This window comes from Lethenteron reissneri, chromosome 53 (assembly GCF_015708825.2).
Source record: "Lethenteron reissneri isolate LAM-NWPU_2019-01 chromosome 53, ASM1570882v1, whole genome shotgun sequence".
In the NCBI taxonomy this organism is placed as follows: domain Eukaryota; kingdom Metazoa; phylum Chordata; class Hyperoartia; order Petromyzontiformes; family Petromyzontidae; genus Lethenteron; species Lethenteron reissneri.
The window spans coordinates 10548314-10576223 of NC_083831.1; the positions used below are offsets into that span (position 1 = coordinate 10548314).

Consider the following 27910-nt stretch of genomic DNA (forward strand, 5'->3'; position numbering starts at 1 on the left):
GGGCCGTCCCTGCCACCCCCCCCCTCCACCACCCCACCGCCACCGCGCTTTCCGTAGACCAGGTCCAGTATTGATACGGAATAGGAACGGTCACGTGACCAACGAGCCGCGTGCATTCGATTTAATTTCCTAGCGCGCATAGGAACCCGTCCCAACAACCTCCCTCCCCCCCACCTCCCGCTTATTCGCGCACGCGATTGGCCCACGCGCCCCCCCCCACCAACCCCACCCCCCACCCCCGGGGCCAATCGGCGCGCGCGCATCGCCAATGCGGGCTGCGAATTCCAAACGGCAGTGACGTCATCAGGGAAGAACGGCAAAGCTTGGGCGCGAAGGGGCCGGGGAGAGAGCGAGCGAGCGAGAGGGCATCGGATCGCGTCGCTCGTCGCTGTCTGACGCTTCATTAATCCCCTCCGCCTCCTCCTCCTCCTCCCGCCGCCGCCGCTAATTAACCGCACGCCGATAGAAAGCCAGCGAGGTTAAACGGCAGCAGCGACGACGGCGACGTCGACGAAAACAACGAACGGCGTAAAGATGGTGAAAAAGAGAAAAGGAAGGGTCGTGATCGACTCGGATAGCGACGACAGCCGCAGCGACGAAAGCATGGACGCGGTTAGTGATTGTTGGGCCCACCGCCGGCCGTCTTTGTCTCTCTACACCCCCCTCCCCTACCCTCCGAGCGTAGTGTGTGTGTGTGTGTTCTAACGCAGCCTTACGTGGGTTGTTCGTGTCTCAAACGAGCGTTGAGGCAATGCTCGCCTCCTGTTGGCAAACCCACAGCCGGCGGTGGGAATCCACGTTCCTGAACCCTAAACCCATAACCCCTAACCCCATACCCCTAAACCCCAAAGTGGGGCTGTACCAAAACAACATTGACTACGGATGGATGATGATGATGGGCTGAGTTAACGCCGCAGGAGGAGCCCGGAGTTGAACTCGCGTCTCTCGCCACCGAGGCTTAAAGCCAAAACCCGGTCCAGCCTCTACGTGAACATGTGTTGGACATTGCATTACTGTGCCTGCAATTACACGCACGTCGTCTTGCCAACACCCCGCACAAGTTTGTATGACCTCGCACAATTCAATAAACTGCATTAAGGCTTGGCTAAACTGCGGTACAACTTTGATCGTGCTGTGTTTGGCCGTGATGAACATGTGCAGTGCGTTTTTATCCCGCGACAGCTTTCGGAAGCCATTCATCATCATCATCATCCAGCAGTGGTTTGACCATGGCTCATGCTAACCCCACGAGTATTAAACACGGCATATAAGATACCAGCGTGGCTCAAAGGGTCGCATATTAATCCTAAGTATAGATAGGTCCCGGGTCGGAACTAAAAGAAGGGGAGGAGTGATGCAGTACAGTAGTGTACTGTACAATGAAATGTGTGTGCACGCTGTCTTCCAGCGGAGTTGTGAATGTCTTCTTAGGGAGCATCTGAGAACCTCAAACAGAGAAACGCCACGTAAATAGTGCCCGATATCTTTACCCGCATTTCACAAGTGATAGCTTGGCCCCTGTAACTTCACGGCATATGTTTATGGCAGTCATTCGTTTGGCCTAGATGCACGTATTCATAACGTTTTTGGGTTTAGATCGCGTTATTGATAAATGTGTCATAACCCTCCACCACCCGACACGGCCAATCAGCAAAAAAAGTGTCACGTTGACAAAAGACAAATAGTTCACTGCTTTAGCCCATCGGTGTGTTGTATATGTTGTGGTTTCACGCTTCAACACACCGGTGGGCTAAAGCAGTGAACTCTTTGTCTTTTGTCAACGTGACACTTTTTTTGCTGATTGGCCGTGTCGGGTGGTGGAGGGTTACGACACATTTATAAATAACGCGATCTAAACCCAAAAACGTTGATTATGAATAATATTGATCGCGAAAAGCCTGCCTACGTGTTAAACTAGATGCACGTATGTTGAACTGTTTGCGCACCCTACGTAGTCAGCATTTTTAATTTTACAAAGAACACTGACTTGTTTTGGCATTTTGCGTCTCTTCAGCAGATGCTTTGTAAACAAACACTGCCCTAGCGACACTTAGACCAGTGAGCAAATGCTTTAAAACATACCAGACAGGAGGGAAACGCGTCCTAAAGGAGACAATCGCAGTGAAGATGGAGCCGTAAAAGCAGCTCCCTGTGCAGCAGCTGATCGGTGGGGCTTGCTGTGACTTGCAATGCAGGACCATGAGGGATTGTGGCAGGGTGGTGAGTCCTTCATCCAGCAGCAAATAGAAGCATGGGTGATGATAATGATTACTCGGTATGTTGCCATATTCTGTGTTGTAGGTGGATTAAAGCAGTTGAATAATTTCAAAATATAAACTTGCTTCATTTAAGTTTTGCTTTTTTCACGAATTAAATGCTTTTGGAATTACTGTAAATGCGTTCATATTCTTGGTTCTTTCGGTAAAGTCACGTAGAAGCGAAATAATAAAATAATATTAATATAAAACAATAAAAATTCTCACGACGTTTCGACTGCAACACAAGCAATCATCATCAGGTGTGATGAAGAACCAAGAATATGAATCCCTGCAGTCACGAAAGCTTTAAATCAAAATGTAAATGCATTGTAGAATACATGAAACTTTTGCTTTGAAAGTGAGACATTTTAACCTCTAGCCGGGGAACGTAGTCATCATGCATCTCAAATGTGTTCACTCTTGTGATGTGCGCAAGCTAGGCCACGGTACCCATCACGCTGGGTGGGTGTGGAATGGACAGCTCGTATTGTTTTGACAGTCGGTGGGAAAATGCACAATGTACAGATGCGTTGTGTTCCTCGGCCGTAGGGGGGGGGGGGTTGCAGCGGTGTTCGTGCTCGGATGTGCCCCGCTCGTGTTTTTGTTTTGTTATTTTTAGTTTGATATGCGCAATGTTAGTCGCCGCGTCCACCGCCTGCAGACGTCATATTCCTGAGTTTATTCCTTCCGTCTTCTTGTGCAAACTTTGGGGCCGAATTTAAATGTCTTTCTGTTTTTGTATTTAGAGTTGTAGACGATATATACGTTTGAATTGTTATTTTAGTTCGGAGCCTGCTAGTATTGAATGACAATCTACCTATGCAACCTGAAAGGTTATCTACGAGTATAATTCTTCCTCAAGGTCGATCTCTTTAAGCCCCTACGTAATGTGTACATGTAATCGTGGGCAATCGCCTAGTTATTCATGAGTGGATACACTGTTCAGTTTCAGAGTTTGGATGGAGAAAAGCATACAGCAAAAACGACAACAGCTGAAATAGTTACATCCCAACAGTCCCTCACCTGGTGTTTTTTAGCTGTTTCCCCCCCAATTCTGTTCTTGCCTATGGCAATATGTTCAGGAGATAATTGGCAATGTTGAGGGACTGCTTGGCACGAGAGGGCTTCAAGAGAGTTCTTGGTAGCTTTGCTATTTCTCCGTTGAAGGATCATTGGTTTACTATAGTTTGTGTTTCATGGCCACAATAGCGCAGTCGCTTGTCTTCAATTTCCCATATATACACCTTGTGAGCAATCGAAGTCATGGCATGAGACGAAAAAGCCCTTCCGGACTCTTGCAGAGCATCATCATTAGACCTCCTTTGCCAGTATCAAAATATAATAATAGGGTTTTTCCCCTTTTTTCTGGCAACAAAATTGAAACCTTTTTACGAGGATTCATGTCTGCATTAACCACAATACTTGCAGTCAAAATGCAAACAAAAAACTTGGTGTGGACCAATCAGTTTCAAGGACAATGCATATATTATCATAGTATGTTTTTTTGTTTGCATGTTGACTGCAAGTATTGTGGTTAATGCAGACATAAATCCTTGTAAAAAGGTTTCAGTTTTGTTGCCAGAAAAAAGGGGAAAAAACCCTATAATTATATCTTGCAGAGCAGTACGACTCCCTTGCGTTAGAGAACAGCCCTGTAGAAGCGATATCGCGTACTACGATCACAGAGCCACCTCTGATCCCTCTAAGTGATCTCTGATCCCTCTAAGTGATCTCTGATCCACACAATAGGGGCTAGAACTTCCCCACGTACCATGCTACAGAGAGTTATGTTTGTCACAGGAAAGTAACATTTATATTGAAAATTCTCAGAGCTGAAATTTAGCGACATAAATGACATAGTCACGTAGAAGGGAGTGATTAAATAATAATAATAACAATAAAACATAATAAAATCAAATAATTATTTGATTTTATTATGTTTTATTTTTCAAATAATTATTTGATTTTATTATATTTTATTTTTATTATTTTATTACTTCCCTTCTACGTGACTTTACCGAAAGAAACAAGAAGATGAATCCTTGCAGTCACGAAAGCTTTAAATCGAAATAAATGACATAGTAAGGTGCAATGTAATGATTTTTTTTCACGTGCAGCCATTGGCTATCAGGTGGAAAATCATCATCTCTCTACACTTGCAACCCCAATTTAATCATGGACGGCTACCTGGCAGTGGCAGCTCTGACCTCAGTCACCCAGTCACCTCTTATACTCACCTCGTTCTTAATAACTACCAGCTTTAGCTCTCCAATGTGTTTTCGGGTGTTCTGCATGTTGTTCAGCATGATATCACACAACATGATGAACAACACATACTAGGAGCTGCTTCAGGTATAGAATTCAGTTCCTGAAGAAGTTCCTAGTACGTGGAGTGTCGTTTCACGACCTGGGACCATTCACTCGAAACTCCACTTGCTGCGATCTTCTTTTGGAACTTAATTCAGTTCCCAGCACGTGGAGAGAAACGTCGGACATTGTGCCGAACAACACTCGATACAACCCGAAAGCACATCCGAGAGGTATACAGCACAAAAGTGAGAGGCTACGTAGTAAGGAACTTTATCTTTAAAAAAAATAACGAATATACCCTTTGCATCAGAGGTGTAGTTGATCTCGTTTGACTGGTATGCACGGTTCTGAATAACGCGGCGTGCCTGCTCAGTCATTGAGTCGCACCGCGTGCATGTGCAGAGGGCCCCCCCCTCCATCCACGAGGCTTAAGGTGCACATAGCCTGACACAAGCGCCGTGGTGACGTTATCGCCACTTAGTGGCGAATGGCGATTGTTGTTACCGCCGTCATTTTGCCTCCCGTGCAGGAGTGGCTCTCGCTGGCCAAGCGCAAGCGCAGTGAGCCCGAGCAGCAGAGCAGCCCCTTCTCCCGTACCTCCGGCTGCCACGCCACAACCGGCGGCGGCATCGGCGGCGGCGACGGTGGCAAAACGGTCAGACTCCTCCTGACTCGGAGACGTCCGACAGCGACTTGGAGGTGAGATCGCGACACACTCGCTCTGACGCTTCATTCATTGCTTTACACTTTAAATCTCGGTTTAATCATGGGTGGCTGCATCTGGATTCAAATCCAGGTTCTTGATGGCACTGCTATATCGTTAATTGTGGAGTGATTTCATATTTGGGGTCAGATTTTCGTTCTGACGGTCTTTTTCTCAGCTTTTCAGATGGCATGTGCTCACATCGCTATTACCGACACTATTGGAAAACACCAGAATGATGTGTGCCGGTCATTTCTTCATGATGGGAATCTCTCCTTAATCTATCCATCCACGGGCCTTCTGTTAATATGGAATGTGGGGTTGGCCTTTAACCAGCATACTATGTTTTGGGAATAGCGTTGTGAATACAGTCACCCCAAAGCATTGAATAAAAAATGTGGTAATTCTAGGCCATTGGCAGTTTGGTTAAACTAGGAAATAAAGGAAGTTATCATCGAGTGGCCCCTCCTTTTAAACTCTGAATAAATTAGATTATCACGGTTGGAAATGTTTTGGAACTCTGTAGCCAAAGGAAATCCTCTTGGCTCTATCCCAATGGAACGATGGTTATATATAGCACCATGCATTTTATATACACCACATATTCTGTATATTGAACTTTTTATTTGGTGATGCTGCTGCTGCATTGGCAGTAGTGCTCAAGCGCAAATAACAACACAAAAAACTCCACATTTGTCAAGAACACTGCATAAATAGGAACAAAAAATTATAAAGATATATTCTAGCTATGTTGTTACAAGTCGCACCCCTCGCTATAAAATCTATTGCCACTTTTTTCTCTGAGATGGCAAGATTGGATTCTATTCGTTAAAATTTGCAGAATGTGCAGCATTTCAGGAACCACATGAAAACCTTTCGTGCAACATGTACGCATCAAAATAATCAACAATTGCTCCCACAATTAAATTTGTGCCTTAAATGTATTTTGCAATTCTATCCCATTTATCATCTACAACATTCAAAACTCATTAAGAGTCAGTGTGAAGAATGTTTATGGCAAGATAAATAAAGCCTCATTCCCATATTTGCGGCTTGACATAAAAAAATATAAGTGGTTATTTTACACATCCTGTCAGCTGCACGACCTTCTCGGCATTGCCTTCACGCAAGCCTAACTGCTGATGAGACAGTGAATGTGTTAAACCAGTGCAGAGTTTAATTGTATTAAGCTATTGCTTCTTGGAGTGCATATTATTCGCTGCATCGGTTCAACACAGGAAAACTGGGGCCGATTTCCATAAAATCAATGCGTCGTTACATGCCTAATACATACGAGAGGCGTCTTGATGGTCTTACGAGAGGTGTGTGCCTGCGTTTTCCACAGTGGACGGTCGGAGGCAACAACGCCAAGAAGAAGGGCAAGGGGAAGAGCGGCAAGAAGTCAAGTAAGAAGACGTCGGCCGTGGCCAAGACAGCGTCGGGGTCCTCCGAGGAGGAGAGTGCAGCGGAGGCGTCCGAGCCGGAGGAAGGTGCGGTCCCAGCACAGTACAGTCCAACGCCTCGGTCGGAGCAAGAGCTCGAACGGAGCAGAGCGGCAGGAGGCTTTAACCGTGGAAGGAGACGCGTGCACGCGGAGCAACGCTGGTGGTTTTCTTCACCGGAGTCGCTTAGCCTCTTGGGCTGTTGGGTCCTGACTGTTTCCCTCATCCATCGCTGCCTCTCTTGACTGAGATAGCTTCCATCCTAATCCAACGTATGATGTTTGACATCGATTCAGATGAAAGGGAAATAAACAATACGTAGAGATGAGAAAGCTATACACAAGAGGTGCCAACTATTATTCATATGTACAGATGTTATTACATCCTGTTCCCGGTGCACAGATGTCATGTATGTGTGTATGTTGAACTTTTTTGTGCACCGTACATAGGCAACCGTGCTAATCGGAGGTGCAGAAACACGTCGCAAAGTATTTACACGCGACCCCACGTCATGTGGCCCACCTACGCGCACTAATTTTGTTACGTGGCTCGCCAGGAAGCGCATTTGGAAGAACTGCCGTACCGAACCTTCTTCGTGGCCACAACGCCACCCCCCCTTCCCCCGCCGCCCTCTCTGTCCCCAGGGGAGGTGTCGGACTCGGACAGCAGCAGCGACTCTGGCTCGGGTTCGGCGAGCTCGTCCTCGTCGTCCTCATCGTCGGAAGGGAAGGACCAGTTCCACGATGGCTACGACGACGACCTGATGGGCGACGCAGAGGACCGCGCGCGCCTCTCCAAGATGACGGAGAAGGAGCGCGAGCAGGAGCTTTACAACCGCATCGAGAAGCGCGAGGTTCTCAAGACGAGGTCGGCATGCAAAAGCTCCCACCCCTAAGCACATTCAGTGGTGGCGTAGCCTGTTTGCAACAAGGCGTGAAATGGGTGACCCCCCCCCTCCAAACCCCATGTGTAATTTCGCCCCGCCCTCCACACCTCCATTTAGAACAGTTGGCTACGTACGGTGCGAAAGAAGTTAAATATAAGTCATAGTCAGAATCCAATGAGCTATAAAACTTTTTCACAGATATCCAGTCGGAGCGGGTCAGAACGTTACAACAACAAACAATACAAAAACACGATAGTTTCTGTATATACGTAGCCGGTGCCTTGTCCTCCGTTACACCGCCTGCACACGAGACAACTATGCCACTACATCCATTGTACTCATCATGAAAGTTGTTTGTCATTCCGCTTATGACTCAAGAACCAAAAGTGGTGCAGAGAAGAGCAATGCAAAAACTATCAAAATGCAGAATTGTTGTTTGAAATAGCATGACCTCACATTTAATGGAGCGATTGGCTTGTGATTACTCGCTAATTTACTATATTTTACCTACTCGTTTTGGTAATCCTTTAGTTTGGGGTTTTGTTTGTATCTGACATGTTGGCACTGTTTAAATCACTCGACTCACAATTATAAGGCTGTAATTTTCAAAGCAGCATTATTAGAGATTGACTCAGACCAACATTCTTTCAGGCCCAATAAAATTGTTACCACCATGGGACTTCAACATTGCTCTCTTCCAAAATAGATTTTTTTTTGGGTTAGATCGCGTAAATATAAATGTGCCGTTAAATCTGCCACCACCCAACACAGCCAATTAGTAAGGTGTGTCACGTGAACAAAACATGCTAATTCTTTACTTGTACAGCACACTGATGTTGGAGAATTCTGGAAAATGATGCTGGATGTAGTTAGCAGCTAAATGTCATACTCAAATTGTGAATGCCGTGGATTTACTCTCCAACACACCGATGTGCTGTACTAATAACGAATTGCCATGTTTTGTTTCGTGACAAACCTTACTAATTGGCTGTGGCAGGTGGTGGCTGGTTTAACGACGCTTATATTGAAACGATCTAACACAAAAACCTCTTATGGACAATATTGATCGCGAAAGCCTACATTTTAAATTGCTTTCTTTAACGGAGAGACTGGCCCTCATCATGATAATATGAAATTTACACCACTGGCACCGCCCCAGGCTCATGTCAGCAGGGAGACATTGTAACATTGTTTCCTCTAATTTGCTTCATGTGTGGCTGATGATGGTGATTTTGTATGGAAAAGAAATACCAACTATTAGCGATTCAGTTCTAAGTGATTTAGCCCTTCAATTGCTTTGTATGAGAGTTAGTGAATTGCAGATATAGCTACCCATTCATTCACCCACCGCCTTCAAATATTTATTGGGCATAGTGCGAATTTATGCGTCCGTGGTTTGATGTTCATCGCGGCAATCACGCGCAGGAGTGAGTTTGATTTTTCACTTGTGCATCAGGTATCTTCCATGGCTTGTGCGTAGATCCAGCCAAGCTTTGGCCACTGTGTCCATGGAAAATTGAAGATGGCCAGTCGGGTGGTGTCGTTGCTGATGAGCGTGTGTGTTGGTGAAACCGAGCAATGTGGTGGTGGGGTCATTGTTCAGAATCTGTTGGGCACATTTCTTGAAGCCCACTAGCCGGTCCGAGCCGTTGCGATCCTGAAATTCGGTTCAATACAGCGTCTTTGCGCCGTGTTTTAAAAAATCCATTTCGGATGCACGACTCGTAAACGATTAACGCCGCAGATTCGAGATCGAGAAGAAACTGAAAGCGAGAAAGAAGAAGGAGAAACGAAAGAAGCACGAGCATGACCGGGAGCACAGGGAGAAGCAGAGCAAGGTGCAGGAGACACCCGTAAAGGTGAGACGGCAGAAAAATTATCTATCTGACGAGATTGCAAAATGTTTTGCTGGCTGGCTGGCTGGCACGCGGTGGTGACATTACCACGTACATCTGCATGATGACGTCACACTGATCTCACGCCTACCAACCCCCCAACCCCCTACCCACCCCCCACCCCGGCTGTGGATCCTGCACAAATGCATGGACAGTGCCAGGAATTTTTTTTTTAACAAATGTTTTTATCGTAGTTGTTTTTCAAGTTTATTTTGTGTCGGTGAGAATTGCCAAGAGACCAGAATAGTCGTCATTTGCAACATTGACCTGGTGCAATGATTACTGTTTTGTCTAATTCCAATTGAAAAAAAAGTGCGGTGTAATTTTCTAACGAAGAAAACTTTGACCGTGATGCCGGCACACACGATGGTCTACTCTTTGCGAATTAAGTCAGGGGGGCTTTAACGCACGATGTGAAGTATACGGCACTCACCATGTACGGTTATTGCAGCCGCAGTAATAATCAGGGCGGCCTCTCTAGTTGAACCGTGAACCTCTGCAACAAGCGGTGAACGTGCGACTACCGCCGGTGCCACGTGAGCCGGTGGCGAAACGGAACGAACGTGCGAACGCGTCCCCCGTGACTGACGGTGACTGAGGATTTGGCATCGGCGTTGCCTTGGGCAGGTGATGTCGCACAGCAAGGAGCGGCGCTCAAAGCGGGACGAGAAACTCGACAAGAAGTCCCAGGCCATGGAGGAGCTCAAAGCCGAGCGCGAAAAGAAGAAAAACAAGACTGGTGGGTGACCACACACCTTCCTCTGCCTAACCCCTCTCTGCCCCCATCTCACCACAACCCCCACTGCCCGTGTGGACACTTTGGATCTTGCCAGGGCAACCCGATGCCGACCAGGCCAAAGCCTGCCAGTTGTTAGTAGATGCAGCCATGCACAGCCGCACGAGAGTGTGCGCTGCTCTGCGCCCCTTTGCAGTTTTAAAGGGTCACGTAGAAGGGAAATAATAATATAATAAAAATAAAATTCTCACGACGTTTTTTTTTTATTTTCTTGCTGTGGTTTTCACACCTGATGATGATTGCATGTGTTGCAATCGAAACGTCGTGAGAATTTTATTGTTTTATTTTTATTATTTTATTATTTCCCTTCTACGTGACTTTACCGAAAAAACCAAGAATATGAATACCTGCAGTCACGAAAGCTTTAAATCGAAATTTAGGGTCAGTGATAGTTTGCCTTCGGCAGTGGATTGACTGGCTGACGGTGATCCTGATGGCTTGTGACTTTAAGCTGCACGTGAGGCATGGCAGTTGTTCAAGAGTAGCATGATATCATACTCTTTGGTTCTTTCGGTAAAGTCACGTAGGTATAAAATAAATTAAATCACGACATTTCGATTGCAACACAAGCAATCATCATCAGAAACTCGTGATTTATTTTATTTTCTACCTACGTGACTTTACCGAAAGAACCAAAAAGTATGGATCCCTGCAGTCAGGAAAACTTCAAAACTAGCATTATATCACTTTTTATGATGTCACTTCAATGAATTGTCTGAGCCCACACTCTTCAATTGGCATCGCTCACCACCCTTTCTTTCACCATTGCTCCGTTGTTGCATGTGTGACTTCTCACCTCCATGAATGAAACTACGGTATTCCACAATGACCGAGTACAGTTCATATTACAGACTCCAAGCTGGTATCATAAATTACTCAAATAATTGGATATCCCCAGCTCTACATCTATCTGCACCATCCGGAGCTTAACTCAGAGTGGGAAGTGCGTGAGTTCAAGTACCAGTCGAGGGTCATGTTAACTCATGATTATTCCTTTGGGATGAGGGAGTCTTATCTATTCTCTTATGTTTGGAGATTCTGCATACATTCACTTGTGCGAACTCATCGTCGGAAGGAACTTTTTTTATTTGTTATTTATATTCTCCACAATGACCCGATTGATTGTAATTTAATGTCAAACCAAGACCTGAATCTTAAAGAGAGGGAATCCTTCTCGATAACAACTGGCAGTTCACCAGCATTGATTCAAGCAAGCTTGACTTTGCTGATAAGACACACTGTGCCGACAAAGGTCCAGTGTTTGCTTGTACTGAATCAATGCTGCTGAAATAATCCACTCCCAGAAGGCCTTGCGTGTGGAGAGACTGATATATGAAGGTGATATATTGTCTACCCATCTTTGTTTGATACCGAAGGACTGTCGTCCGTCATTGTTTTATTTTGACCAATTGCAGCGGAGCTTCTGGCACGGAAGCAGCGTCTAAACGCGAGCGACGTGTACTCTGACGATGACGAGGAGGAGGAGGAGGAAGAGGAGGATGACAAGGCGAGCGAGAAGAGCGACCAAAGCTCCTGCTCGTCGTCCTCCTCCGATGAGGAGGAAGAGTAAGTCGTTGGGTTTCTTCTGCGTGCGCGTGCCCTCCCTGAACGAGCGCCAACTCCTAACGACTCCACACGTCTTTGGTCCGCCCTCGAATGGAATTCTGCTACCGCATATTTGAGGCAGTGCGTTAACATCACTAAAAGCCTATTAATAAGAACCAATCAAAAGCTTCCCCCCCCTTATTAAGGAGCCAGCCATGTATGCTGAAATCTATACCGTACATCCAGCAGTGGATTGGTCACAGCTGATGACGATGGCGATGATGGGAGCGTAACATTCGAATCCAAGACCCCGATCGGTGCTGGCTCGGTGTTCTGGCACGGGTCTTGAAATGCCCCTCAGGCTACCCATCCACCTGCAAGCCAGGGTCGTTAGAGTCGTGGGAATGCCTTCATCCGACAGTGGATAGATCACAGCGGATGATGATTATGACGATGATGATGACAGCGGTGATGGTGATGATCCTTGCCGCAGGAAGGAGGAGTCGGCGCCCAAGACGACGCTGGTGTCATCCAAGGACGAGCTCAACCAGATCCGGCTGTCGCGGCACAAGATGGAGCGCTGGTGCCACATGCCGTTCTTCGAGCGCACGGCCATCGGCTGCTTCGTCCGCATTGGCATCGGCAACAACAACGCCAAGCCCGTGTACCGGGTGCGTCGCACAGTCACTTGCCACCGCTCGCTCGCTCGCATCCATCGAGAGCTGTGGTTCTCAACCTTTTTTTTTTGGCTACTGTGTTGACCCCTTGTTGAATTTTGTTTCAACCGAGTGTGGTGCCCCATTGCCTGGCCCAAACATGGTTCTGAGGAATAAATGTGTGAATAATGAACGTTAATATTTTAACAAATTGTCCATTTTGTGAGGTATCCTAACTAGCTAGTAACTGCAAGTGAATAAAAAAAAATGAACGTCAATATTTTAAATAATTGCCATCTTCTGAGGTATCCCTAACAAGCTAGTTACTTTTGATTTAAAGCTTTCGTGACTGCAGGGATTCATATTCTTGATTATTTCGGTAAATTCACGTAGAAGGGAAATAATAAAATATTAAAAATATACAACAATAACATTTTCTTTAAGAAAAAAACTGCCACTTTTTTCAAATTTTCTTGTTGTGGATTTCACACATGATGATGATTGCTTGTGTTGCAGTCCAAACGTCATGAGAATTTAATTGTTTTATATTTTTATTATTTTATTATTTCCCTTCTACGTGACTTTACCGAAAGAACCAAGAAGATGAATCGCTGCAGTCACGAAAGCTTTAAATCGAAATTTACATTTTGTTATTTAACCACATTATCAGCAGCGTCTGTGCGCTTCTCCCTTTCTGAGCGAAATGACATGGTCTCGTTTTCCCTTGGGTGGGTGCCGGTTGCGAGCAGGTGGCGGAGGTGACGGGCATGATGGAGACGGGGAAGATCTACCAGCTGGGGACGACACGCACTAACAAGGGCCTCCGGTTACGGTGAGGCTTGCCGTGTTTGTGTCTCGCACAGCATTAGATTAAACGTCTCGCCCCCAATTAAACTCCAGGTTTTCAGGTGTAGCGAGTTGATGGCCTCAGCCCGGTTACCCCAACGACCTGCATCAATAAAGCATCGTGTTTAAAAAAAAAATTGCCGCTTCGAGACATTCCAGCTCAAAATTCTTTGCAGGACATGTAAAATGGAGGCCCCCTGGCATGAGGTGCATTGAATTGAATGTCCCTCCCGATCTCGTCAGATCTCGGAAGCTAAGCCGGTTTGAGCCTGGATAGCGCATGAATGGGTTACCACCGTGTATAAAACGTCCGTTGCAAGCGGAGGGCAATGCAGAACAATCCATTCCTGTACTGCGCTTCTCCCACATCTACGCTCCGTATCGTCACCAAACCGCACTGACCGGCTTGGTGGAGTACGGCCGACATGGGGAGGGCCCTCATCCAGCAGTGATTGGACACAGTGAAGGACGCTGTACGTGTGTACACGTGTATCGGAGCACACCAACACCTAGAGGCCTTGCGTGCGTTGTGCCGGTTGTCTCCTCCCAGCCACGGCAACCAGGAGCGCGTATTCCGGCTCGAGTTCGTCTCCAATCAGGACATCACCGACAACGAGTTCCAGAAGTGGAAGGAAGCGGTAAGGCGGCGGCGGCGCTGTGTGCGCCACTCGGCTGTAGGAGACTCTTGATGTGTGAGGCCCTTCGCCGGCCGCTGCCCGTGCACGCGCACACGTGTGTGTGTGTGAATATATTGATGGAGAGTTTAGGGAGCGGTAGTGCAGCGGTTAGCGCAGTTCGCTATGTTCCCGGCGACCCGAGTTCAATTCTCGCTCACTGACAACACTAGTGACGATTATCTTATCCGGTCCTGGGCATCCCCTAGGTGGACTCAGCCTCAAATGAGTACCTTGTGCAGTGTGTAAACATCGCACCAGGTACTTATTTGTGTAATTGGCTGTGTTGGGTGGTGGTGGGATAACACATTTGTATTTACGCCATCTAACCCTAAAAAATCTTTATTACGGATAATATTGGTCGCGAAAACCTACGCGTTAAACTGCCCTCTGGATCTCAAGTCCAGTATGCTTCCCATTATACCATGGCAGCATTATCCCCCTCAAAGCGAAAGGCGTTGTTTAGTGCGGAGCGTATTTACGGGCCGAACGCCGATGCATCGTCTGAAAATGCATTGCTCCGCCCGGTTTCACTCAGATGATGCTGGGAGGGCTTCAGCTGCCGACCCTGGACGAAATCAATAAGAAGCGTCAGGACATCAAGGTGGCCCACGATTACAAGTTCAACGACCAGGACGTGGAGCACGTGAGTGCATGGCCCTCATGTTCACGTATCCCCCCCCTACCCCCCCCCCCTCTCCGTGCGCACAACGGCGACTGGGAACCGCTTCTCAAATGCGTTTGGCAGACCGCACTTTAGCCCTTACCCATTCCGATGACGTACGTGTACGTCATCAGTTTTCTTCCGATTCCATTCCGATGTACGATGACGTACGTGTACGGAAGTAAACAGTTTGGCGCCCCCTATCGTGGAGTGCGGTCGTGTCGCCACGGTTCTCAGCGGTGAGTACAATGTCTTTAAAAAGAGCGGCACTATGCCTCTAAATAAAATTAATGCTAACTGCTTGCTCGTTACCAGATTTGGTGGTGAACGGGACCCACCCTGCAACTTGCAGACGTCTCGGTACGGGAAAGGGTCAATTTACGCTAAACTTTGATAACGCTAATACTTCATGCGTTGACTGTGCACGCTCAGAACTACTCAAAGACAACAGGCGACTGGGCACGCTTGAAGTAGAAACGTAGCATTGACAATTCCCAGGGGGAAAACTTCCCCTCGTACCTGATTAGTGTGGCTAAGATTATTGAAGTGAGGGGGAGGGGGCATGGGGACGTGGCGGGTGCTGCATTGGCCGTCAGTTGAGCATTGTAGCGGCGAGTTTTGGTTTCTGGGATACAGAGACATTGGTTGTCATGCAGATGTTTCAACCACTAGGTTGGAACTGCCGATAGACATGAAGACTATCCTGTGCTCCAATCCAATTGGGGGACACTGATTCTCTTTGCATAGCATTATTGTGAACTTCACCAACCCGCACTGACCAGAGTGGTGAAGTATGGTCAAACAACCACCAAGACCGGCATGGCATGGAGAGGGCCTCGTCAGTGTACATTATCGTAGGGATGCTATTGAGAGCATATTTAAGGCATGTGTCATAAAAACATATTTCCTTGCTGATCTTGTAAATGTAACCAGTTGTGCAGCCGGTTAAAAGTTTGCACGCTTTTAATACCGATTGTTGCAGTGAGAGCATTGTGATTTGCCAGTTGTGTTGTGTTTTCCCACGTGTTTGACGCATCGCAGATCGTCCAAGAAAAGGATAAGTTCAGGAAAAACCCTGCCAACTACGCCATGAAGAAAACTGAGCTGATGAAGGATAAGGTATTTACGTCATTTGTTATTGTTGTCATCACGGCCGGTTACCCGGGAAAGACTCGGCAAGTCTCGTTTTTATGAAGAGTCCTGCCAAGTTTTCGCATCAGGGGGGTGACGATTGCTTCGTGTCTACAAATTAAGTCATTGCCGAGTAATTTTTTTCAAATTTGGAAAATGTTGTCCATGGTGCTGGCACACTATATATTTAAGTTTTTCATCATCATCATCATCATAAGTTGTTGAGTGCAGGACTTAAGGCCCAAATTACCAAGTTGCCAAAAGCAAACAGCATTACTGAAAGTAAAATGGATAAGGGTTCATACTTTTCTTGAATTTAATATATATAGTCTACAATATATATTGTTTACCAAATGACACTTCCTCGAGTGTCAATACTTTACTTCGGGGGGGGGGGGGGAGTCATCAGCCAGTAGTCTAATCTACTTGCTCGCTGCCTGCTATTTGATGTTTCGTAGCCTGGAAAGTTGCGCGCGATGATTTATGCACGATGCACATTAACCTCCTCCACAATGCATTGCAGCGTGCAACAGAGAGCTGTTAAGGTTGCAGCAGTTAACGGTTTGGTAATCAGTTTGGTAACGTTGTTACAGTTTAAACGGTTTTCGTGAATGGGGCCCAGAGAACTTTGTAAAATTGTGTGACAGCCTGACACTTTTTTGATTGTTGCGGCGGTTCACATTTTCTGAATGGGGTGACCGTCGATGTTGCAAGGGGGAAATAATTTGTTGTGACCGTTACTGATCTGGTGAAATGGCGTGTGACGATCTTGGGGGACTGTTGTGTCTGTAAATGGTTTGGTAAAGTGGCCGGCGGTCCTTGATTTGGCGACTGGCGTGCGGTGCGCTTTGACGGTTTAGGCGATGGCGGAGGAGGGTGGAAACGAGGACCGCGCTCGCGAGATCCAGGACAAGATGAACGAACTGGAGGAGCGAGCGGAGGCCCTCGATCGCATTCGCACAAAGAACATCTCCGCCATCAGGTCCGCTCGCTCGCTCAGTCACTCGCTCGCTCACTGCTGCTCGCTCGAGCACCCACTCACTCGGTCATTCGCTCGCACTTTCACTCACTCACCCGCTCACTCACCTGCTCAGTCACTCGCTCACTCACTCGCTTGCTCAGTCACTCACTCACTTGCTCAGTCACTCACTCATTCAGTCACTCGCTCACTCTCTCACTGTCTCACTCACCCGCTCACTCACCCGCTCACTCACCCGCTCACTCACCTGCTTACTCAACCGCTCACTCACCCGCTCACTCACTCTCTCACTCACCCGCTCACTCACCTGCTTACTCACCCGCTCACTCACCTGCTTACTCACCCACTCACTCATCCGCTCACTCACCTGCTCAGTCACTCGCTCACTCACTCGCTTGCTCAGTCACTCACTCACTTGCTCAGTCACTCACTCATTCAGCCACTTGCTCGCTCTAGCTCACTCGCTTGCTCACTCAGTCTACTCGCTCACTCTCTCACTGTCTCACTCACCTGCTCACTCACCCGCTCACTCACTCGCTCACTCACCCGCTCACTCACTCTCTCACTCACCCGCTCACTCACTTTCTTTCTCGCTCACTCATTCATATGCATTCCCTCGCTCATTCTCTCACTGTCTCACTCACCCGCTCACTTACCTGCTTACTCACTCGCTGACTCACCTGCCACTCACCCGCTCACTCACCTGCTCAGTCACTCGCTTGCTCAGTCACTTGCTCACTCACTTGCTCAGTCACTCACTCATTTAGTCGCTCGCTCGCTCTCTAGCTCACTCGCTTGCTCACTCAGTTTACTCGCTCACTCTCTTAATTTGTCTCACTCACCCGCTCACTCACCCGCTCACTCTCTTTCTCGCTCACTTGCTCAGTCAGTCGCTCATTCTCATTCACTTGCTCACTCATTCACTCACTCGGCTATCCACCATATTACACACATACCACATTTTAAGACCTTTCAGTACACACGTGAAATTTGTCTTAACAAAATATTGTAACCAATGCATGATTGTCTGCAGCTATATCAACCAAAGGAATCGAGAGTGGAACATTGTGGAGTCGGAAAAAGCCATGCAGGTATGGCGAATAGGCATGTAATGACGCGTTAATGAATATCATTTATATAATTTGCTATGCCATTGTGTGTAATTTGTTCACGTGATACCTGCAACCACTGGAGCTTCTACATCTACCGCAATGTGCCTTAGAGATGGCTGGGTGGTGCAGTGGTCAGAGCACTGAGCCGGTGCTGTTGAGGTCGTGGGTTCCAATTTGGGTAGCCACCGGTGATTAAATATGAATGGTATTGTGTAACGTGTAAATACTTCGCAATGTTAAAATATAAATACGTCATGAAGAAAACACGTCTCAAAACGTACAATATGCAATTAAAGTGTCTCATCTCGGCGGGGGGCATTGACAGAGATTCGTTCTGAGAGAGCGATTGCTTGCACGAGTACGCAGATACCTTTGACACGTAAAGAAAATCTGGGCCAATGAACTCGGGCAACTAAATCTTTTGTGGGGTCTTTTGGAAGCCCACGTCGAGACAACAACATAGCAACTGTGTGTTTTTTTTCCTTCCCCGCAATAATGATGGCGTGCGTCGAATTCAACAGGCAGAGGTTGTAAACATGAAGAACCAGAAAATGGACCCGTTCACTCGGAGGCAGTGCAAGCCCACCATGGTGTCCAATGTAAGCACTGCACCAAGCTGAGAAAAACACACAGCGAGGGCCAGGCAGTGAGCAATGACCTTGGGACAAACACCCAGGGCTTTTGTGGTGCGTAGCAGCCCTCCGCTCATGCATCATTGACTCGGCCCCGTGAGTTTTTTATTCCCTGGCTTTCCATTCGGCGCCGCTTCGTCGTTCATTTTACCAGAAGAGGCCGATTGATGGCCCTCTCCGGATGCGTTTTGGACGATGTGCCGTGAGTTTTTTGGCACGATGTCCCGACGTTTCGTTCCACACCGCCGGGAGCTTCTTTGGCGTAAGAGAAGCTCCCAGAATGTGGAGCGGAACGTCAGACGGCGTGCCCAATGATGCACGGCACAACGCGAGAACACATCGGAGAGCCGTGCAGAGCAACCCCGAAAACACAGCCAGGAGGTGATTGAAGGTGTATGAACAGGCAATGACTAAAGCGATTAAATTAATTAATCTATGTTATCGTTATGCACCGTCGGTCATCCTTTAAATGCAGTACTCTTGGTCCATCGGTCACTGGAGTTTTAATCCCCACTTGAGAGACACGATCTTGCTTCTTGTGTCATTGTCACGAACAAAACGTGTTTTCCACGTGTTATTCATTCACTGTGGGAATGTTTAAATCGCTGGGAGGCCACGTCAAGTGAGCGGATTTTTCTCTCCATTTTTGTTTCCATTCTCTCATTTGTATCCAGATTTTTTCAGATTTTTATTCAGTTATCTTAAATATTTTAGTGAATAACCAATCGAGAAGATCCAAACACCTGTGGGATGGTGTACAACATAGAAACTATCCATTCCATTAGTGCTTGTAAAACATTCAAGAGTAATTAACGGCTGGGTGATTATATAACATAATCATTTTATGACAGCATATAAGCATTCGTTAATTGGCCAATAACACTTTCATATATATGGAGGACGTGTCAGTATGTAGTATGTTGAACTTCTTTCACACCGTACATAAACCACCAAGCTAATCGGCACAGTAGTTGATACCGAATCGGCAGAAAAATTGGACCAAGTGGAGCCATGTAGAGGCAGACTAGTAGGGCCCCCCAGGACGGAACCAGGAGGGAAACCAGAAGTTAAAGCGCCAAAGACAGAATTACAATTTGCCAGACCGTACGTAGCTAACAGTGCTTATCGCACGAAAGCAAATTTCGATTTAAAGCTTTCGTGACTGCAGGGATTCATCTTATTGGTTCTTTCGGTAAAGTCACGTAGAAGGGAAGTAATAAAATAATAAAAATAAAACATAATAAAATAATTCTCACGACGTTTCGGCCACAACGCAAGCAGCCGTCCTCAGGTGAAGACCTGGTCTTTATTGTGGCCGAAACGTTGTGAGAATTATTTTATTATGTTTTATTTTTATTATTTTATTACTTCCCTTCTACGTGACTTTACCGAAAGAACCAAGAAGATGCACAAAAGCAGTTCTACAGAAATTCGTTTTCAATCTAGATGATTTAAAACTGCATAGCTCCAGTGACTTCATAATATCGGAAGGAAGGCCATTCCAGATGGCCGCAGAAGTGCATCTGAAAGCGCGTGATGCAGTGACCATCTTTCTTCGATGGCGACCCAAAAGCCACTGCCAGGATGACCGGAGTTCGTAGGCTTATATTGAGTGAAGTGCAGTTGCTTAACTTTTAAACAATACGTTAGTACTTGAAGTACATCAAAGCAGAAAAATAACACGATAAATGTGTGAAACAAAATACAGAAAACTGATATACCGCGACATTCATCACATAAACACGTTGCGTCGAACGGTATTGTAAACAATAATACCACGCTCATCGTAGTGCACCGCGCTGCCCTGTTGACACGACGCTCTGCCTACAGGCGCGTGATCCAGCCGTGCAGGCCGCGATCCGGGCTCAGCTCAACGCCAAGTACGGACAGCTGGAGTCAGACAATCCGATCGAGATTGGGCGAGCGGTGAGTCGATGCGTGATCTCTCTCCTTAAGCAGGACGTGCGCGCGGGGCCTCTTGCCACCGGGATCGGTGGCAGTGCACACTAAAATATGGTCCCCTTTTATTAAATCGCTTGTAACCCGATTCCATTTCTGCACTCTGGTTTTTGCCAGATGCCCATTTCTCTTCCCTATCGTCTTTTGCTTTCCTTTCCTATGCTTTGCACTCGATTGTGTTTTGTTGGTTGTCGTAACTTGTTGTAACTTTATGACCCTCCTCCACTGGACGTAAATACGCTTCTCCACCCTCCTGCATCCTCCTCCTCTCCCCTTGCTTAGCTCTCCAACGTCCCTTCCATTCCCCTATATATATAACAGCCGGGCATTTGCAAGGAAATATTATGTCCCTGGCGGCTGTGCTGCTCGCCTGCGATACAGCACTGTGGGGAGGCCAGGGGTCGGTGGCTCACACAAATTGGTGAAGCTCTCTTCGCCGTGGGCATCCAAGTCTGGCTTGCTAGGGTATGATGACAGGAGAGCAGGTGGATCGATTTCCAACCGTTCCATCCATGCGGTGATTGAGTATTATCCCCCTCGCGCTCGTGGCTTTTCTCCGGGTACTCCGGTTTCCTCGCACATGTCGTTCCACGTGCTGGGAGCAACAATTCTTGAGGAAGCTTCCAGCACGTTGAGCAAAACGTCGGACATCGTGCCGAACAACACCCGGTTACGAACCAAAAACTCATGGTCGAGCTCGTTTTGTAAAATATTCATTGTTCATAATATTTTTTTGGTTAGACCAAGGAATGTTCTGACCTAATTTAATGTCCTTCAAAACCTTCCTTCATCCTACACAGCCAATCAAAATTAATTTGTCCCTGAAACAAGCGTTTTAAGGTGCTAAATATTATCGTTTCAGCTCGCCGGGAAGTTTAAGAACGATTCTCACAACAAACTTTAGCAATTGGATCCACATTCTCATTTAGTTTGGCTGTGTTGGGTGGTGGAGGATGTTACGGCATTAAGCGTGGCTAGATCTTTACTAAACCTCACCCAAAAATCAAGAGTGGATCGCCCGGCGGAAAAACTACACTCTAAGATACGTGAAGTTTATCGTGTTTCTCTTTCAGTTACTCCTACAACGGGAGGCTGGGTCGGGGGGCGGAGCCAAGGATTCCTCGGGTGCCAGGGCTCATGGAGATGAATCTGACGACCTCTTCAGGGCCCATGACTTTGACATCAAGATTGACCTCCAAGTCCCAATGACAGGTCAGCCACCAGCGGGAGTGAAGGTGCTCCGTTGAATTGACGGGAGGTGCCACCTACTCCCACCACGCTCCCACCACCACGCTCCCACCATGCTCCCACTATGCTCCTACCACGCTCCCACCACGCTCCCATCACGCTCCCACCACGCTACCACCACCACCACGCTCCCACCATGCTCCCACCACGCTCCCACCATGCTCCCACCATGCTCCCACCACCACGCTCACACCACGTTCCCACCACTATCCCACTATGCTCCCACCACGCTCCCTCCATGTCCCACCACCATGCTCCCACCATGCTCCCACCATGCTCCCACCATGCTTCCACCACCACGCTCCCACCACGCACTCACCATGTTCCCACCACGCTCCCACCACGCTCCCACCACCACCACGCTCCCACCATGCTCCCACCACGCTTCCACCACCGCGCTCCCACCACGCACTCACCATGTTCCCACCACGCTCCCACCACGCTTCCACCACCACGCTCCCACCACGCTCCCACCACCACCACGCTCCCACCACGCTCCCACCATGTTCCCACCACGCTCCCACCACGCTCCCACCACGCTCCCACCGCCACCGCGCTCCCACCACGCTCCCACCACGCTCCCACCACGCTCCCACCACCACCGCGCTCCCACCACGCTCCCACCACGCTCCCACCACCACCACGCTCCCACCACCAATGCGCTCCCACCACCAATGCGCTCCCACCATGTTCCCACCACGCTCCCACCACGCTCCCACCACCACCACGCTCCCACCACCAATGCGCTCCCACCACCAATGCGCTCCCACCATGTTCCCACCACGCTCCCACCACGCTCCTACCACCACCGCGCTCCCACCATGTTCCCACCACGCTCCCACCACGCTCCCACCGTGTCCTGATGCACTTGAGCACAGCGTTCTTCATTGCAAGGTCCGTGGACCACTGACGGCACCTAGTGGCCTTTCGTGCAGCCCCTGACGACTTTTCGTGCACCCCCTGACGTGCGGCGCTCACATTGGTGATGTCTTATCGACGAAAGTGCCCCCCCCCCCCCCCCCTCTGAAAATTAGTGGAGAACACTGAAATTGGCAAGCTTCATCCATCTTTGGGTGCGTTCCAGGGGAACTCGAGCTGGCTGTCATTCACTGCGAGAGGGCGCTCTGGTAGCGGGCATGAATCCCACCGTTCATTTTACAACATCCGATTGAGATGACTAGAGAGAGATAGGAAATGGAGTGAGGTAAAGGAAATATAGACGAACAATAGAGATGAGAGATGAAAGAGACTGATAGGTTTGTTTATGATAATTAGCTTGTTATGTTAATTAGGACCTGAATTTGAGCTCATTGATGCATGAATCAGGGGCCCCTTGAGCTGCCCACAGCCTTTGCTTGATTTGCTTGTGTGCCTCGCGCTGCCGCTGCTATTGTGCTGAACTATATTGGTTAAGTTTAGGGTCCTCACGAATGAAGCTTCAGGTGTTGTCTTCCTTCGGGTTGCATCTTCAAAACACCATGCAGACAACAGCCATACTTGATCGTGCAAACAGACTCGAAATAACACCGGAACAATTCCGTTTTCGATGGGCCTTGTTTTATTATTGTACGTATGTTGCACTTCTTTCGCACCATACGTAGCCAACCGTGCTAATCGGAGGTGCGGAGGAAGGACGACTGAATACAATAATCAGTTCTAAAGAGATTGGTTTTCAACTCAGGTGATTTAAAAGTGCATGGCTCCAATGGCTTCCTCATATCGGAAGGACGAGCGTTCCAGACGGCTGCAGAAGCACTTTGGAAAGCGCGCGATGCGGGGACCGTCTTTGTTGGCTGGCTGGAGAAAAGTCACTGCGAGGATGACCGGAGTTTGCGTGATGTTTTATGCTCCATGACGAGATCAGCAAGGTATCACGGTTTATTTGTGGCAAGCACTCTGTGTGCAATGAGTGCGACCGATCATTGACCACTCATTCATATCGTTCTTTACACAAAGAACATTCGAGACCTCTGATGTAGTTTAAAATTTATCGCAAGGGAGACCTAGCAGGGCGACTGAGCGATGCAAAAACATTACAATTAGCATGTAAAAATACTGCAGCAGAGAGAGCTTCAGAGACCTCCTCTCGAAGTTATTTGGCCGCCTCCACGCTGCACAAACGTCTTGGAAGAGGGTACTTTAGCCTGTTAAAAGTAAAATAAAAAATAAAACTTCACTTCAAAGAACAGTGCCTTGACGAAATATTGTTCTTCAAATGTTTGGCAGCACATAAAATGAAAGCCTCAAATCGGATTCATTTGCATGCAGTTGATTCATGGCGGCTCCCCTGCATAATGTTTATGCGAGCTGCGTGTCTGGCGTTTTTGTCGGCACCCACAGCTGCGACTGCCTTGCATGGAACTGTTTGAACTACCCTGGCATGAGGTGACTTGGCACTTCGTGTCAGAACTCTGAGCCAGCACTGTTTTAGGGGTGTTTGGTTCGAATATCAGGCACCCATTGTCATTATCAGCTACGATCAATTCATTGCTGGATGAAGCCCTTCCCCAAACTCGTCGGCATCTCTCGCGGTCTCGTGATCCGACAGTCCCCGTCTAGCAGTTGTGCACACGCTGATTTCATTCCTCCATCTCCCCATGGTGGATCGTCCGCCTTGGGAGGCGCCAGTCCCAATCGTTTGTCTTGAGGATCGGCCACTGTCGCTTCGAGCGACGTCTTGGGGATTTCTTGCCAGCCTGGTTGACGGTGAAAAGACAAATACAGAAAGATAAATACGAAATTACTCTGATGAAACTATTTTTTATTTTACCAGGTAAGGCCCACTGACTGAGCTTTTTAGCTCTTTTTCAGAAGCGACCTGGCCACAATTGATAGCTCAACCAATGAAGCGGTCTCATCACGTGGAAATTGATCGCAGCCAAATGCTCTAAAATTGTGATTTTGATTCCAAATGTGGAGAGAAAAATCGAAGGTCCCGGAGAAAAATCCACACGACCACGGGAAGAACATGCAAACTCCAAATATACAGGCACCAGGATCAGAATTGAACCCACGACCTCCTGTGTACCAGGCGAGGTAGTCAACGTCTCGCTAAGTAATTGGTAGAGTCCGGTCATAGGCGGAGAGAAGAGGGGAAGGTCTTTGGGGTGGTCTCCGCAGCAAAGACACTCCCAAAAAGAGACACCGTTAGTTTTGTGGCATTTCTTTCACGGTAGTTCCCACGCAACTTTGAGCGGTATTTCAGGGAAGTTCCTTGAGACGGATGCCCTCTCTTATCCTCGTGCCCTCGACTCTGATGGCACAGTTTTCGGTGGGGGGGGGATGTAACGGAGGGCAACAATCCCTGGCAACGCAACCTTTTCAAAGTTTCGTTTGGCGATGTCACTGAACGTGCCGTTGTGTGCGGGGGGGAGGGGAGTTTGCACGTGTGTGTCTCGACTGCACAGCTGCAGAAGTATTTTTTTTCTCTCCCCCAACATCTGCTTGACCTACTTTTCTAAGCGGCACGTTTCCTGGCATCGGGCACGCTACGGGGGAACAAGTTGCCAGCGAGCATACGGATTCCGTTGTTGGAGGCTGGAGTCGGTCTAATTTATTCGTCGGGAGGTTTTCTTTTCTTTCGTTTCTTTTTCTCATCGCACTTGAGCTTCGCATTTCTTTGCAAACAAATTCCGTCTTAAAGCATTGAAGAGACATCGCCGGCCAGTTCGCTTGTTGGATGCCCTGTTATGCGCACAGTTCTTTTCCTTTTTACCGATGCACCTACATTTTCCACATGAAGCAGCCCAGTGTAGCTGTAGAGATGCAAGAGAATCTGGAAATAAGTAATATTTTAAAAAGTTTTTTTTAAACACACTTTAATGAAATGTACCGTACCAGTAATAAAAGAACTCCAGGAAGTGGCCCCGAAGCTTGCCATGACGTAAGGGACCGTGGTAATTTCCAGCCAACGTCAGTTTATCGTAGGCAATTCGAGCCAAGCCGAAACATAACATATAAAAAAGAATGTTTTAAAATAGTTTTTTTCTTTTTTACGATATAATATAGTATTGTCATCAGTATGACATAAGTATAACAAATTTGCAGTCGATACCACATTGGGAAGTGGGTTAAAATTGAGTTACAAGATTTGAGGATATGACAATAACAACAGACAGTGAGTTAATAAAAAGCGTGTAAAAAGCACACCCCTTTCTACTCTAACACCTTTTTGGAGGCCGTGTCCTCGCAAGTTGATGCCACGCCACTCGCCCGTATAAATTCTAAACAAAAAATGCCTTTCATCTCATGGCATAACCTTTCTACTGTCTATTGACAAAAAAATTGTCTGTTACAAATAGATCTTGGGTTCCAATCCAAGCATCTACCTGTGAGTAAACTGGGTTCTGAAGTAAGTTGATGGTCTTAGTTCAGTCGCCCAACAAAAAAAACCCATAAAATTACATTTTGGTTCTGCATTTAATTGGGCTAAATTTCAGCTCTGATAAGTAAAATCTAAACTGGGTTCTGAAGTAAGTTGATGGTCTTAGTTCAGTCGCCCAACAAAAAAAAACCCATAAAATTACATTTTGGTTCTGCATTTAATTGGGCTAAATTTCAGCTCTGATAAGTAAAATCTAATTTTGACTGTCGTGCAACTAACATTAACTTACGTGTGCAGTACGGATGGTGAAGAATTGTCCAGAGGTCGTTCTTAGAAAATCTCAGAGTTAGCTCTGTGATATCTACTTCCGCACGAAGGTTCGCAACGCTTTGCAACATTTCCACGCGGATTCCTCCGCCTCATGACGTGACCGCACCTCCGATTGACACGGTTGGCTACGTACGGTGCAAAAGAAGTCCGACATACATGCAGACACTGAAATCACAATCAGGATGAAATTGTTGAAAAGTTATGAAACCCCTCCCTACCTCCACCTAATCTGACAAGTTTTTTTTCCTGCAGCATGCTCCTTTCTTGAAGCTCCGTCTCCCTTTCCCCTCGTGCAGTCACTGACGGCCTCTCCCATCTTCTTCCCCTCACTGTGCAGAGTCCAAGTCAAACAGCGGCGTTTCCAAGCCACCTCCTGTGAAAGACGGCGGCCCTCGCCGTTCCCTCAACCTGGAAGATTACAAGAAACGAAGGGGCCTCATTTAGCCCCCCCCCCCCCCCCACATGCACTCCCCACACGTTGAGCCAACAACGTCGAAGAGAAGATCATAATCGTAATGACAGTGATAAAAACAAATATTCAAAGTCGGTGTCTGCCTACTCAAGATAAGCAATGGGGGTGGGGGAGGGCAGCTCTCAACTTCGCTGGTGATTCTGGTCCAGTGGGGTTGGTGGGCAAACGCCACGTTACCTTGGCAGGGCACATCGAAATTATGTACACTGTTGAACTTGCCATGAAGTGGACACTGATGATCTCCGTAGGGACGATGGGGGTGAGTTACGGAGGCCCACTGCCCAGTTTTTGAAGTGATGACCTTCCCGTTACAAGTTTTTGCTCGAGCCACTGTGCCACCCGGCTTGGATGGTGATCATCATAACGATGATTATTAATAATGAGCTGTACCTTATTCTCCAAATGTCAACGCCCTGCCTAATGTGTATGGTGGATAAACTTGTTCATATTATAAAGCCTGTAACATTCTCTTACTTTAAAGTGTGTTTATTTTTGTTTTGGATTGTTCTATTTTGTAGAGAATTCAAATTTTTATGTCAAAATAGCACCCATGGGTTAACCTCATTTGTTTAATTGTATTTCTTGTACACAAGGTGTTAAAACAAAATCTAAGCCTGCAATAACGGCTCGGAATTTTTTATATAATTCACAAACTCCGTGCAGTTTTATACTTAACCTAAGAAGTATGAACGTCATCTACAGAGGTTTTGTTCTATAATTTGAGTGTGTGTGTGCGCGCCCGCGTGTTTTCCCCGTGTAAAGTCCCCCTTGACTAGTAAGCTTGTATAATGTGATTGCTGTAACACTCTTTGATTGATTCTCTATATTGTTCTAGTTTTGTGTCTTTACAATGAGAGGGCGAGTGTGCTTTTTTTTTGCGGAATGGGCATGTGTATATGGGAAACCCGCTCATACGCACAACACGGGTGGGGAGAGGGGAAAATGAAATATTCGGTAAAGATGGGAACATTATGATGGCTCTCTCGTCTTCTCTAAGCCACGTACATAAAACTTGCTCTCTCTCTTTTTTTTAGAAATAAAATATCAA

General features: G+C 47.2%; 1 pseudogene; it reads left to right on the top strand.

Annotated features, from left to right (window-relative positions):
- Positions 1-513: 513 nt before the first annotated feature.
- LOC133356177 (RNA polymerase-associated protein RTF1 homolog) lies at positions 514-27910 on the top strand (annotated as a pseudogene).